Source organism: Ambystoma mexicanum, chromosome 11, assembly GCF_040938575.1.
Source record: "Ambystoma mexicanum isolate Mex_15411 chromosome 11, UKY_AmexF1_1, whole genome shotgun sequence".
Classification (NCBI taxonomy): domain Eukaryota; kingdom Metazoa; phylum Chordata; class Amphibia; order Caudata; family Ambystomatidae; genus Ambystoma; species Ambystoma mexicanum.
Window position 1 is genome coordinate 425666972 of NC_090934.1, and position 15613 is coordinate 425682584.

Consider the following 15613-nt stretch of genomic DNA (forward strand, 5'->3'; position numbering starts at 1 on the left):
CTCCGACGTATTCCTCATCTTAAATATATCCTTCCAGCTCTGCTGGCCTCGGAAAATTTTTTCTCTAGAGGGCGCTGCGCGTCGACGTCCCTCGAGTCGATGTCCCTCGACAGCCGCCGTATCGACGCTCAACGTCATCCTGCCTATAAAGGCCGCGCGCAGCGTCCGTTGCTCAGTTCCGTTTTTCCGCGCTTACTCGGTGCCTCGGAATACCGTTGCTCAGTTCTTAGTCAGATTAATCCTATTTACCTCGAGTTATTCGATCCGTACTCTATGGCTTCCTCGTCGGAACCGACAACTCCTTGATCCGGCTTAAAAAAATGTCGAGATTGTGGGAAAAAGATGTCGTTGACCGATCCTCACAGAAATTGTCTGTGGTGCTTGGGAGCTGAACACCATTGTTCGGAATGCGAGGACTGTATGTCCATGACAGCTAAGGCCTTGAAGGAGCGTAGGGGGAAGCTGGAGAAAGGTAAGACTTTTAAAGCTTCTTCTTCGTCGACGAAGTCGAGACATTCGTCTCCTCGTCACCATTCGCGCTCCAGGTCTCGGAGTGGGTCTCATCACTCCTCGAGATCGAAGCACTCGAAGAGGAGACGTCGAAGATCCCCTTCTCCGTCTTCCTCTTCCTCTGTTTCGCCAAAAAGAATCCCTTGCCCCACGAAACATAGTTCCCGAGCTGAATGGGAGGAATTCCGAAAAAATATCATGAGCGTCTTCGAGAAAGCGGCCTCGACCCCCTCGAAGACTGCCGAGAGCGATGCTCTGGTCGAAAGACCCGAAGGTCAAAAACGCAGCGAGTCGCAGTACCCGGCGAAAGAAACCTCTCGAGCGCGTCTCGAACCCTCGAGCAGGACTATGACCTCCAAACCTTCCTCGAAGGTTCCGTCGACGAAGGTTCCGTCGAGGTCGATGTCTTCGACGCCGTTGTCGAAGGGACCTTCGACACACTGGTCTGTCGACTCGACGCCGGCCTCGACACCGGCGTCGACGCCAAGAAAAGTCACGGTGACCACACATCCAGTGACTATCCCCAGGCCCTCGACGTCGATGGCGTCGATATTGTCGAGTAGAATTCCAATTCTGTCGAGGTCCTCGAGGCCTCCACCTCTGTTTTCGACGCCATGCTCGAAGCCTTCGACGTCGACGACATCGACGTTTTCGAGGCCAATAATGACAAGTTCGGCACCCTCTGCCTTGGAAATGGGATTTACTCCCTTTATGAGTTCAGAACAATTGAGAACTATATCCTCAATTTTAGAAGAGGGTGTTTTGTCTGAACAAGACACATTTGAGTTACAGGGACCTGTAACCCCAGTTAGAGAGGAATTTTCCTCTGAAGAGCGCAGATTAAAGGATCTTCATGATTCTTTACATGAGGCAAGTGGGTTAGACACTTCCCCTGAGGTGGATTTTGCTAAGCCAGACCCGGGGGAGCATGGTGAAACCCCCTACAGAGCCTTAATGGCCAGGATTACAGAGTTCATGGGGTGGTCTGCACCTTCACAATCTTTCCAGCAAGATGACCTCACGGATATTCTCGACAAAGGCCCACAAGAGGATCCTGTGGTGCCCTTTCATAAAGCTCTTCAGAGAAAGATCATGACAAACTGGGAAACCCCAGATGTAATACCAGCAGTAAATAAAAAACTGTCTGCAAAGTACAGGGTATCTTCCACAGACACAGAGTTTTTGTCTAAACATCCATCCCCAGAAAGTCTGGTGGTACAAGCAGCATCCTCTACCGATGTCAAGACAGCTTATCCTACATTCCCACAGGACAGGGACGATAACAAATATGATGCTATGGCAAAGAAAGTCTTTTCAGCATGTAGCATGGCATTAAAGTCTGTTAATGCTACTTGCACCCTTGCTAGGTTCAGCCATACACTTTGGGAGTGTGCTTCTACAGCGGCTGACTGCATCCCGGAGGGAGAAGAAAGGGATGCGTTCCTGAATATTATACAGGACGGTAAAGACGCTATGTGCGAATCCCTCCAGACGGGCATTGATTCGGCTGACAGTATCAGCAGAGCAATGGCGGCAAGTACATCAACCAGGAGATTCGCTTGGTTGAGAAAGTCGGGTTTTGCCCCAGATGTGCAGGCCAGGCTCTTGAACATGCCATTCGATGGCTCTTCTTTGTTCGGGAAAAAGGCGGATGACAGTTTAGAGAAACTTCAAAAGCTGCAGCAAAATCCCTAGGAGCTGCAATCCGTCAGACTCCTTTTCGTCCCACAGGAACCTCTGCGAGGGGCAAGTCCTTTCGCTTCTACTCCGCATTCGGAAGAGGTAGAGGACGACCGGCTCAAAGAGGTCAAAGAAGAACTACCCGAGGTGGACGGGGTAGATATTCTAAAGCCGCAGCAACAGCAGGTGCCTCTTTACCATCGGCATCTGCATTAGCCGCCCCAAAACCACTCTGAGGACTCCCCTCACAGGACACCTGTAGGAGGCAGGTTGACTCAACATCTGACGGTATGGCAGGCTATCACGTCAGATGCTTGGGCATTGGAAACAGTCGCCCAAGGTTACTGCCTGCCTTTCCTACGTATACCTCAGAGTCATCCACCGGGGATCAGCTCTCAGAAAGCTCCAGATCCGCTCCTCTTGCAGGAAATTTTGGACCTGCTAGAGAAAGGTGCCATAGAACCGGTACCTGTAGCGGAGAGGGACAAGGGCTGGTACTCCCCTTACTTTCTCATTCCGAAGAAAGACGGAGGACTGAGACCCATCTTGGACTTGCGAGAATTGAACAAATTCCTCAGAAAAGACAAATTCAAGATGGTCACTCTTTCTCAGATCCTCCAGGCCCTTCAGTTTCAGGACTGGTTGGTATCTCTGGACCTTCAGGACGCTTATTTCCATGTGCCTATCCATCTCAAACACAGGAAATGCCTGAGATTCGCAATTGGCAACTCTCACTATCAATTTCGAGTACTGCCATTTGGGATGACCTCCGCCCTGAGGGTCTTCACCAAGTTAATGTCGGTAGTGGCTGCAAGTCTAAGGAGGGAAGGGATTCACGTCAAACCCTACCTGGACGATTGGCTGATCAGGGCTGTTTCTCCGGAGCAAGCTCAGATCCAGCTAAATCACGTGTGCCATTTCCTTCACAGACTGGGCTTCTCCCTCAATTTAAAGAAGTCACAAATGATACCATCACAGAGACTCCAGTTCATAGGAGCGATCCTGGATACTTCCCTGGGAAAAGCCTCGCCACCAGGGGTGAGGGCTCAAGATATTCTACAGATGGTTACCAAGTTCCAGCATGCCCAACGTCTCCCAGCCTTCGACTTTTTGAGGTTGCTAGGCCTCATGGCATCCTGCATTTTCCTTGTGCCAGAGGCTCACCTGAGAATGAGATCCCTCCAGTGGGCACTGAGGACTCAGTGGTCACAATTCTCAGGGAGAATGACAGATCTTCAGGTTCCCGGCAGGGTGGCTCGAGACCTTCAGTGGTGGGCCTGTCAGGAGAACATTCTGAAAGGAGAACAGTTTTGGCAACCCTGGCCGGAGATAACAGTAGTCACGGATGCCTCACTCACGGGGTGGGGAGCCCACGCCAACGACTTGACCATCAGCGGTCGTTGGTCTCCATCGGAGTCCAGACTACACATCAACCTGTTAGAGCTGAGAGCCATCAGACTTGCGTTGAAGGCTTTCCTGCCAGCTGTACAAGGGAAGAACGTCCTGATAATGACAGACAACACGGTGGCCATGCATTACCTCAACAAAAGAGGAGGCGTAGGATCACTACCCCTGTGCAGAGAGGCGATGCAGCTCTGGTTTTGGGCAATCCAAGAAGGAATCTCTCTATCGGCAGTTCACCTAGCCGGAGAGAAGAACTTGACAGCGGACGCTCTGAGCAGGAAGAACACAGTCTCCCACGAGTGGGAGCTAGCTCAGGAAGTCCTTCAAGAGATCTTCGCCCTTTGGGGAACCCCTCAGGTAGATCTGTTCGCCACCAGCCTAAACAGGAAATGCGACCTGTTCTGCTCAAGGGAATTTCCTCCGAGAGGAGCTCTGGGAGACACGTTCATAGTGGACTGGGAGTTTCCGCTTCTGTACGCGTTCCCACCGGTCGCTGTCATTCCTCAAATGATCAGGAGGTTGAGAAGATTCCGGCGAACCATGATCCTAATTGCCCCGGATTGGGCCAGGAGAACGTGGTACCCGGACCTTCTAGACTTGTCCATCTGCCCTCCAATTCGACTTCCTCTCAGAGAGAACCTACTCTCACAGAAGGGAGGTCAGGTTCTCCATCCAGACATCAAAACCCTCAACCTTTTCGCTTGGCTTCTGAACGACTGAGGTACAAGGATTGGGACCTCCCTGATGATGTTATGGAGGTGTTGCTTTCGGCAAGGAGGCCAGCAACAAAGTCTTTATACCGCTGCCGTTGGAACAGATTTTGCAGCTGGTGTAGAGAACAGAATATCGACCCATTTTCATGTGGTACACCAATGGTTTTGTCCTTCCTACTATATTTGGCAAATTCAGGCCTTCAAGTTGGCACCATTAAGGGCTATCTCGCAGCGCTATCTATCTTTAAGCGTACTGCGGAAGAACCATCCTATTTCAAATTACCCTAGGTAATACAGTTTCTAAAGGGGTTAACCAATGTTTATCCCCCAAGACCATCCCAAGTTCCCCTATGGGATTTAAACTTAGTACTAACTTTCCTGATGGGTACACCTTTCGAACCTCTCCATTCTTGTTCGTTAAGATTCCTTACCCTTAAAACTGTTTTATTAATAGCACTTACATCTGCTAGAAGGGTGAGCGAATTGCAAGCTCTTTCTTGTAAACCCCCTCATACAATCTTTCACAAAGACAAAGTTGTCCTGCAAGTGAAGCCTAATTTCCTCCCAAAGGTGGTTTCTGAATTCCATATCACTCAGAAGATTACCCTACCATCTTTCTATCCTCCTCCTCACCCGGGGAAAGAGGAAGAGAGGTTACACAGACTAGACCCTAGGAGGGTTTTAAGTTTTTACATTAGTAGACTAGCCAGGATAAGACAGGCAGACCAGCTGTTTGTAGGTTACGCAGGTCACAAGCTGGGGTTACCAATAACTAAGCAGACCATTTCCAGATGGATCATTCTAGCCATTCTGGAATGTTATAAACTGGCAGGGAAAGAGCCCCCTCAAAACCTTAGGGCTCATTCGACCAGAGGTATTGCAGCTTCATCGGCCCTCAAAAGAGGCATGCCGGTTAAAGACATATGTGCGGCCGCTACATGGTCGTCTGTCCATACCTTTACACGTTTTTACAATCTGGATTCCTCCTCCAGTCAAGAGACTAGGTTTGGAAGGGCTGTACTGCATTCTATTCATCAATAGAAGACAGCGTGAAGTCAGTACTCCCTCCTCCGAATATAGAATACTGCTATGGGAGCCTATCTAAGATGAGGAATACGTCGGAGGACACAATCCCTTCGAAGAACAAGTTACTTCTTACCTTGTAACGTTCTTTCGACGGGATGGTCCTCCGACGTATTCCTCATCGACCCTCCCATCCATCCCCGCAGTTCTACTTCCCTTGTTGTTGCAGCTTACGCTCCTTCAGGGTGATTAGTCTAGTCCAGACAGTAATACTGTGGGCTACAAAACAGAACTGAGCAACGGACGCTGCGCGCGGCCTTTATGGGCAGGATGGCGTCGATACGGCAGCTGTCGAGGGACATCGACTCGAGGGACGTCGACGCGCAGCGCCCTCTAGAGAAAATTTTTTCCGAGGCCAGCAGAGCTGGAAGGATATATTTAAGATGAGGAATACGTCGGAGGAACATCCCGTCGAAAGAACGTTACAAGGTAAGAAGTAACTTGTTCTTCTAACCCGTCTCCCGTTTGGGATATAAATGTGGTATTAACCAGATTAACAGGGCCTCCCTTTGAACCTATGCACAAGGCACGTCTCAAGGCACTCACTTGCAAAACGGCATTCCTAGTAGCAGTCACTTCTAGGAGGAGAGTCAGTGAACTACGGGGCCTTTAAATTCTTGACCATTTTGTCACGATTCGGAGATAAGGTGGTTCTGCGCACTCATGGTTTGTGCCCAAATTCATTTCTAAGTTCCATATGAACCAATCAATAGAACTACCCACATGCTTCCAGAACCCCACTAACGTGGCAGAGAGAAGCCTACACACGCTGGATGTGCGCAGGGCAGTCATGTACTGGAAAAGACTAAACCACTAAGGAAAACAAACCAGTTTATTGTTTCAGTGGCGGCTGGTAGGGAGAGGGACCCTGTCACTAAATCCGCCATCTCAAGGTGGATTGTCAATTGTATCACTCTGTTACACTCTTGCCAAGAGAGAATTGCCCTTCAAGCCTAGAGCGCACTCTACTCTGGGCACTGGGGCGTCCATAGCATTCATTGCAAATGTTCCCTTAGAGTCCATTTGCAAGGCGGTAACCTGGAGTTCTGTACACACCTTTACAAAACACTATTGCCTAGACACTCATTCTAGGTCTGATTCTCAGGTGGGACAAGCAGTACTAAGACATCTTTTCACTACTGTTCCTTGTCACATCCCACCTCCAACTCCGGGCAATGCTTGGTAGTGTATGCACAGCATGTGATTCAAAGCAGATTCTCAAGCATCAGAAGACCTGCATTACTTACCATAATAGCATTTCTGATGATTGTATCTGCTTAGATTCACATGCGCCCACCCTTCCTCCCCGCTTGAATGGAAGGAACATAGACATCTTACTACTCTTCTCTTTTCTGTACTCACTCAGATAGTCATAAGGCTCCAGAAAAATACAAATGGGGGGGACATTGATGCGTGAGGGATTTTGGGTACATGTCACGTTAGGGATAGTGTTACAGGCACGCCCATGTCAACGTCCCCGTTCGATCCTCGAAGGACCAGATGCAATACTCTGCGGTTAACGCTAGATGTTGGACTATATGCGCAGCATGTGCATCTGGTGCTATTACAGTAAGTAATGCCTGTCATCATCTGTGATGTCATAGCTTGGATCACGAGCAGTGCAGCGCGTTGCTTTAGAACCATAACTGCCACATTTTGGGAGGGTTTGCTTTCTTGAGCTGGGTTTTTTCAGTGATATGGGTTTTATGAGCTTGTGAATCTTTTGGTCCACATGCTGTGCATATTCTGCCATCCATTGATATGTCTGAAGTATTCCAAAGTAAAAGTAGGCATCTGTAGGGACATTCCAATAATACTCTCCGTTCTAAAACCACTGACCGTGATGGTAGAGAGGCTTAAACGCCTAACAAGAAAGAGGGGCCAAACCTCTCTTTAAGGGAAGAAACATGTGCAGAGCAATAAGCCTTCACTCTCAGGTAGGGGTAGCAGGCTGACACCAAGTTACAATTAGTCCAAACTTATTGCTAGAAAATAGACAAAACTGATACTGAAAACATACTTTTCTACCGGGTCAAATAAGTACTTAAACACTTAAGAAATATCCATCATGTGTAAATTAAAAAAAATATTTATATATTTTTTTTTTCTGAGCCTTGTGGAATCTGCTTAGATCACATGCTGTGCATAGGCCGACATCTTGTGGAAGCTGCAGAGTATTAGTTTGTTTTTTGAAACTCAAAAAGGGGCGTTGAACTATGGAGTGCCAGTAATACTATCCCTAGTGTGACGTCCACTGTCCCCATGATCCCTCACGCGTGTAGGATCCTCAGATTGTTTTTTTCCACCATACTTGTCGGAAGTATATTGCAGAGTTCCCTTGGCTTTAGCCATTTATCTTATAATTACTAAATCCCCCGTTCTCCAACCCTACGTCGAAGATCGATGAAGATCGACGTCGGTTCTCGAGACGGAGGAAGAACAGCCGTCTAGACTACACAACAGACTGGCCTTGGCCCTGTGCAAGTAGGGAGAGTGGGGGGGTGGTCACACACTCGTTTCCTACATATACCCGTCCGCTGCCAAATAGTGACATATGGAGAGTACTCACTTTTAAATTCTGCCCAAAGTGTAACTGTAAGTTTCCCTGGGTAGACAAACCCAATACGTGTAACTTGTCTCCCACGGGACCATCCTGAGGCTAATTGTAGAGCTTGTAAGCTCTTCAAGGCCAAGACACTCGAGGACCGCTCGACGAAACGCTTGGCCCACTACGCCAGGCCATGGATGCAGTGGGTTCCTCCAGCGATGGCAGCGACGCCGCCTTATGGGAAGGCGAGGGCACAGGGGTGTCGTCAGGCACCCACGCGCTAGTCCCCGACCTCAGAGGACTGACTGGCGGTTCAGTTATGGGGACAACACCCGGCGGCAAGAGCGCAACACACACCTCTTCCACCAAGCACACAAACCCCAGCCGAGATGCGACGCGTACGTTAAGTGATCTGCAAAAGAATGCATCAAGAGAGCGGTCCGCCTAATCTGTGTCCCCTGGGCGTTCCAGGTCACTGTCGCCTCACGACACACAGCAACCGTTCATGGTTGCTAAGGGTGCCACATTACCTAAAGTCACTGAGGCCCGGTCGTCAGAAGACGAATCCGACCTCTTCCCGCCAAGTAGCAGGCTCGGTGACTACTTCCGAGATTCAACGCCCATCTTCCAAGACTTCCGAAGCTCGTACCTCCTCCGACCCTAGACACGCGGTGTCAAAAGCCACCTCCGAGTCTCGACGCCAGGCATCGAAACATTCAGAAAACCCTAAAGGCCCAGGTAAACATTGCTCTAGTCATGGGAAGGGGGAAAACAACATAAAAAGACCTCAGAACACCAGGGTCAAAAAGAAAAACAAAAGGACCCTAAATCTTTAGGAAAATCAAAAGTCCCTGTCACCAAGGCAAGGATTGTTCCTCCCACTGTTCGGGATATGGGCATGGAGGTAGAGGATGAAGATCCTATAGTCATTGGAGTTCTGACGACATTGAAAGGGTAATGAGAAGAATGTCATTTAGGGCAGACTTCTATGAGAAGGACCCTAATTATTTACAGAGCTATACCACCACTCCAGCTACCTCGGCCCCTTCGGGGGTCCAAGTCCTATCAACCCTCTGCTAAGCGACTCCGCTCTGAGGATCCAGCGCAGGGTTCATTTTCTGATCCTTTACTAATTGAACCCTACCATCCAGAGTCCTACGGTGAAACAGAAACACAAGCTGGAAGAACAGACAAGGGTCTCTTACTACGGGGACGATGAGGACCAGGAAGAGGAAGACGAGGCGGAGGCCTATAGTCTTGACCCCCCTATTCCCAAAGATCCCCCTGTAAATGACTCACCGGTTGACAATCAACCTTTACTTAATGAGGTATTAACTAAAGCTGCAGCCCATTTTCAAATTGACACACAGGGTGTCCAAGAAGAGAGAGATTTTGCAGAAGAAATTCTAGGGGACAGGAAATCCATTGCCCAAACTATCCCCATTTTAAAATCAATTCAGCGCAGAATGATCCTTCTCTGGTAACCCCTAACCCACGAGTAGAAAAATTATTTAGGGTCGCTCCCTCCGATCCACTATACATAAGGGGTCAGTTAAAACCCGACTCATTGGTGGTCACAACCACCAGAAAGAGGGCGGGAACACCACTAGCTTCTTCTGAAGCACCCCCGGACAAAGAGAGCAAGAGAATATATAACTTCTGGGCAGGAAGGTGACATCCACGTCAGCATTTCAAGCATGCATTGCCAACACCACCACTCTGTTATCAAGCTACAACTGCCACCAATGGGAATAGGTAGCTTCCCTCATTGCCTCTGCACCCGAACCTCTAAAGAGCCAGTTGGCCCAAACTACATCAGACGGAAGATCAGTGTCTGGATGCATTCTTAAGGCAAAGGCAAACTTCGATGCAGCAGATAATGCAGGGAGACTTATAGCAGAAGGTACAGTTATTAAATGCCATGCTTGGCTAAGGCAATCAGGGTTTAAGCCCGAGACCCAAGCCACCCTCATAGACCTGCCGGTAGAACCGAAAGTCCTATTTGGGTAATCAGTGGAGGAAGCACTGAAGACGACTAAGGACGAATACGAAACCTTAAAGTCCCTCGGCCAACTAACAAATAAGCCCTCAGGTCAAAGGGGAAATAACAATATTTTTCGTCGCTTTCATGGGCAAAACTCCCAGAGAGGGTCCAGTTACTATCAGAACCAAGGAACCTCATGGGGCGGCAATCAACAGGCTACCCAAGGTTCCACCAGAGGTCAAAAGAGGGGCCGCGGAAGGGGGAGAGGCAGCTCAGGTAGAGGCACTACGCCACCCAATAAACAATAGTGACGTTCCGCTCCGGGTCCCTTCCCATGCATCCCCAGTAGGGGGGTCGCATTTCCATCTTCACCCACGCATGGGAAAAGATCACTTCGGAGAGATGGGTGCTGTCCACAGTGTCCGTGGGATACTGTATAGAGCTACTAGAACGCCCCCGCAACCATCCTCCAAGACAGAAGATACACTCATTGGAGCACCAAAGAATCCTCTTCGAGGAGATTGTCGTTCTTCTTGCAAAGAACGCAATAGAACTCGTACCGGGCAACCAGGTAAACAAGGGTATTTATTCAACCTACTTCTTTGTGCCAAAAAAAATCCAACGATGCCCCCAGTATTAGACTTGCGCCCTGCAATCAAGTATGTGAAGCCACAAATTCTGCATGGCTACACTCCAGGAAGTAATCCCCCTACTAAAAAGAGGAGATTACATTGCAACATTGGATACGAAAGATGCGTATTTTCATATTTCCATATTCCCGGCGCACAGAAGATTCTTGCGCTTCAATGTAGACCGCCAGCACTACCAGTTCAAGGTGCCGCCCTTCGGAATAGTCTCGGCTCCAAGGGTATTCACCAAGGGTCTGGCGGTGGTGGCGGCGCACCTCTGCAGGGAGGCAATCCCGGTGTACCCTTACCTGGACGACTGGCTCATCACAGGAGAAACCCCTGTAATTTGCAGATCCAACATTCAAAGAACTATTGACCTCCTCTTCCAATTGGGCTTCTCAATCAACTAGAAAAAATCAAGCCTGGTGCCAAGCACCTCAAAACAGTTCCTAGGAGCTGTCCTAAAACCCCCAAGAGGGGTTGGCCTTTCCGTCAGGGGAAAGAATTCGGAATATGTTGCTGCAAATTCCTCTATCAGTCCGGTCGCCACATAAGGCTGCGCAAAGCAATGCATTTGCTAGGCATGATGACATCGTGCATTTACCTGTTTCCCCACGCGCGCCTGCGCATGCGACGCATGCAAGAATGGTTGGCGAAACAGTGGTCTCAGGCAAGTGGTCAGTGGGACGATCTAGTGGTCGTTTCGCCAACAGTAGTACAAAGTCTTCGCTGGTGGACAAGAGAGAACCTTACAAAGGGGAAACCCTTTTACGATCCAGAAATTCAAGCCGTCGTCACAACAGACGCATCCCTGTCAGGGTGGGGAGCTCACCACCTTCACCACACAGCTCAGGGTCTCTGGTCTCACACAGTGGCTCAGAATCGCATCAATCTGCTAGAACGTCTGGCAGTCTTCAGAGCGCTTCAGGCATTCAAACACCTCCTATCCAACCTGTCAGTGCAGATCCTAACAGACAGCGCAACAGCAATGTTTTAGTTAAACAAACAGGGGGGCACTTGTTCGCCAAATCTGTCCAAGCTTGCCCAGAAAATGTGGAAATGGGCACTCAGACGGAACATTTACCTGTCATCCCAACATGTTCCAGGGATCTCAATTCACTAGCGGACGCTTTGAGCAGAGATCTCCTCCCAGAGGAACACGAAAGGCGACTAATCCAAGAAATCGTAGAAGATCTCTTCTCTTGGTGGGGTTTCCCCACTATAGACCTGTTCGCCACAAGCGAAAACAGACAATGCCCAGACTTCGCATCCAGGTTCCCCCAGCCAGGGTCCAAGGGGAACGTTCTATGGATGAAGTGGTCAGGGATGTTTGCCTACGCTTTTCCACCAACCCCTCTGATGAGGAGGGTGGTCAACAAGATACACAGGGAATCAATGACGCTCATCCTAGTTGCTCCTATGTGGGCGAGACAACCATGGTTTCCACACATGCAAATTGGCGGTGTGAGACCCCATCAAACTCCTGTGCTGGCACAATCTACTCTCGCAGCATGAAGGACAAACCGGGCATCCTCAACCCAACTCGATGAACTTGGCAGCATGGCTCCTGACGTCATAGAGTTCGGCCATCTCAATTTACCCCAGAGATGCATGGACATCTTAAGAGTCTACAAAACCTAACACAAGACATTGTTACTTTGGTGGAAAAGATTCGTTATTTGGTGCCAGAATAAACAAATCAACCCAATTGATTGTACTCCTTCCAATAGTGTCACATTATGCTCCACCTATTGGATGCAGGGTTAGTATTTAACTCACTCAAGGTATACCTGGCGGCGCTATCAGCCTACACCACCTCCCATAAAGTGTCATGGTGGAAAATGCCAGAAGTGAAAGCCATTATGGAAGGGGTAAAGAGACTCCTCCCTCCAATTTCTAAGCCACCACCAGGTTGGGACCTTAATGTGGTGCTTGCTAAACTCATGGGACCTCCCTTCAAACCCATGCACAAAACTAGTCTCAAACACCTGACTTATAAAACAGCCTTCTTGGTAGCCATTGCATCCCTAAGAAGGGTCAGTGAAATTCAGGCTCTGTCTGTGCAGGATCCTTTCTTTACTGTTCATAAGGATAAACTGGTTTTACGCACTCAACCTAGGTTTTCACCTAAGTTCATTTCAAAATTCCATGTTAACCAGTCCATTGAGCTACCGGCCTTCCAAGAACCCAAAAGCTCTGCTGAGGTGAAACTCCACACACTAGATGTGAGGAGAGCGGTCCTCCATTACGTGGACAAGACCAGACAGCTAAGAAAGACAGATCAACTGTTTGTCTCCGTAGCTCTAGGCAGAGAAGTAGATTGCGTCTCTAAAGGTGCCATCTCTAAATGGATAGTCAGATGTATCCAACTGTGCTACTCCCTTTCAGATAAAACACTGCCTTTTACGCCAAGGGCCCACTCTACAAGAGGTACTGGAGCCACTCTGGATTTCATTGCAAATGTACCCCTTGACACAATTTGCAAAGCAGCTACATGGAGCTCTATTCACACCTTTACTCAGCACTACTGCATTGACACTCGTTCCAAGACAGATACTCAAGTGGGAGAAGCGGTTCTAAGACATTTGTTCGCTCATGACCCTTCTCACATCCCACCTCCTTCTTCTAACGCTAATCTATGCACAGCATGTGATCTAAGCAGATTCCACAAGCCTCAGAGGGGATACATTACTCACCATAATCGTATTTCTGATGCTTTTATCTACTTCGATTCACATGCGCCCACCCTTCCTCCCCTCTGAGAGAAGGCGCATGGATGCTTGTAGTCTTATCCATCTTATCTGCTTGGATACTCTGTACTCGCGCTACTCCTCATGCTACCTCATGTCACAAAAATACAATCTGAGGATCCCACATGCGTGAGGGATCATGGGTACACTGGATGTCACACTAGGGATAGTGTTACTGGCACGCCCTAGTTTGACGCCCCTTTTCGAGTTTCGAAAAACAAACTGTAATACTCCGCAGCTTCCACTAGATGTCGGCCTATGCACAGCATGTGAATCTAAGCAGATAAAAGCATCAGAAATACGATTACGGTGAGTAATGTATCCCATATATATTTTGTATTATTTTAAATGCCTAAAAGGACCTTCCTCACTCCAGCAACTGGATATATGTGGGTCTTCTCTGTCAGATAGGCACCCAACATAAATTAACAGGGGAGGGAGAGCCTTACCCTCCAGCAAAGCGGGTAAAATCCCCTATGGGACTTCACAATTTATTGTCCATTTGGCCAGTGACGCGTCTGTTATATATGGGATGTATGTGGAATGTCCTAGGCAAGTGGTCTGTGCCTGTTACAATGGATTTCTAAAATCACACCCGGTGGACAGATTTTAGGAGGCCACCTTAGTTATGATGAACAGGGAGCTCTGAGAGTTTAGCCAAAACCCAATCAAGGTAGCATGGAGGCCACCTTAGTTATGATGAACAGGGAGCTCTGAGAGTTTAGCCAAAACCCAATCAAGGTAGCATGGAGAGCGATCAACGCTTAGTCTCAGGAGAGTGTGAGCGTGATCAGGACCCTCAATGAGTCCATGCAGGATAATAGACAATAATACTGTTAATAAAATGTATTTAGGCTTTTAGAGCACACTGAAATATGAAATTAGAAAGTAGCATTGTCACACAACATTCCATAATACAAATGCATACAATCACCAGTATGTACATTATCTATACATCAAATAACTTTCCAGGCAAAACAGATTAGTAATGCAGATGCAGTTCAAATGATGAGAACAAGTCACAAGTTCAATTCCCTAAATTTTTATAAGTCATGGCCATAAGATGTATGGGGCCTAGTGTCGAAAGGTGTCAGGTTCCAACAGTAGGTTTCTCACAGGTCCTACAAAGGGATGCAGTGTACTTGTGGTTGCGATTCAGAACAGTTTCCATCTATTTTAAAGTTCAACAACAGTTTACCAGAAGACTGGTAAGCTCTCTTCTTTTCCAAACCCAAGGCTAACACAGGCAGGATACTTGACCCAGGTTCGACCTCCAAAGATGAGGAAAATAGGAGACTAAGGGACATGTTCCCAGTCTTATGCTATGCAGGACAGGGGCTTGGACAGGCACAGTTATGCTTAGTTACCCCTGATTTTCCCAGGGATAATAATGGGTCGCTGGAAGCCAGCCTTCCGTCCTTTGTTTCAGTGAGAGTTGCCCAGGAGTTGCAGGTTTCAAGGATTATTCCGGTCAGGTGCACTGCAAGATGCTATCACTGTTGGCTAAGAAATGCAGTTTCCAACAATACAGACCTCTTCAGGACATTTCATGAGATGGAGGCAAGCGAGTACCAGCAACAATCACTGTATAAAAGCGACAACAGGCGTTTTAGCAGATGCAGTCAAAGAAGCTGCTCCAGGACCGATTCCCATGAAGATCAGAAGCTGGACATTTGGTATAAGATTCTTGTGGCACAAGCTGGTGGCCAGCAAAGTTTCGGGCTGGGACACGGATCGACAATGCTTCTGGCAAGGATGCCCATGAGAGAGGTGTTGAGACTAGTTGATCCCACTAGTCCAAGGCCTGAAGTGCCAGTGGCGATCTTCTGAGATCATGTAGAGGAGAAGGGCTTCACCAGGCCAATTATAGGAGGGGAGGCTGGTCCACCGCAGAAGACGTCCATGGGTCTCCAACAGGCTGCTCTTCTTCGAAAGATTGTTGGCTCTAGCTTAGATCTGAAGAATGGCTGCCGTAATCCTCTTATCCAAAGTCTGAACTGAAAGCAAATCAAAGCCCACCAATGGTAAGGATCTGCACCATTCAAACAGCCAGTAGTTGTCCAATCGGGGACAACTACTGGTTTCACTTCTGCCCCAGTAGCAAACGTTCTGGTACCAGGGATGTTGACTTGGACTAGATACTCCTAGCTTCTTCCTGGGCCACAGACTCACTAGTCCGCAAAAATCTGCAGCTTACCCAGGCAAGTGCATGACCTTATAAAAACTTTCCTGAACTGCAAAGGCACAAAGAAGGCCAAACTACAAGGAAATATACAAAAATGTATTGTGCCCCAGCTGTTACTGCGATTTTG

The 15613-nt window shown here is 48.4% G+C and overlaps 1 protein-coding gene across 7 annotated transcripts in view; it reads left to right on the forward strand.

The window, feature by feature from the left end:
- Nucleotides 1-15613, forward strand: part of PHF21A (PHD finger protein 21A) — a 2009174-nt gene that overhangs the window by 1484752 nt on the left and 508809 nt on the right. The window lies entirely within an intron of this gene.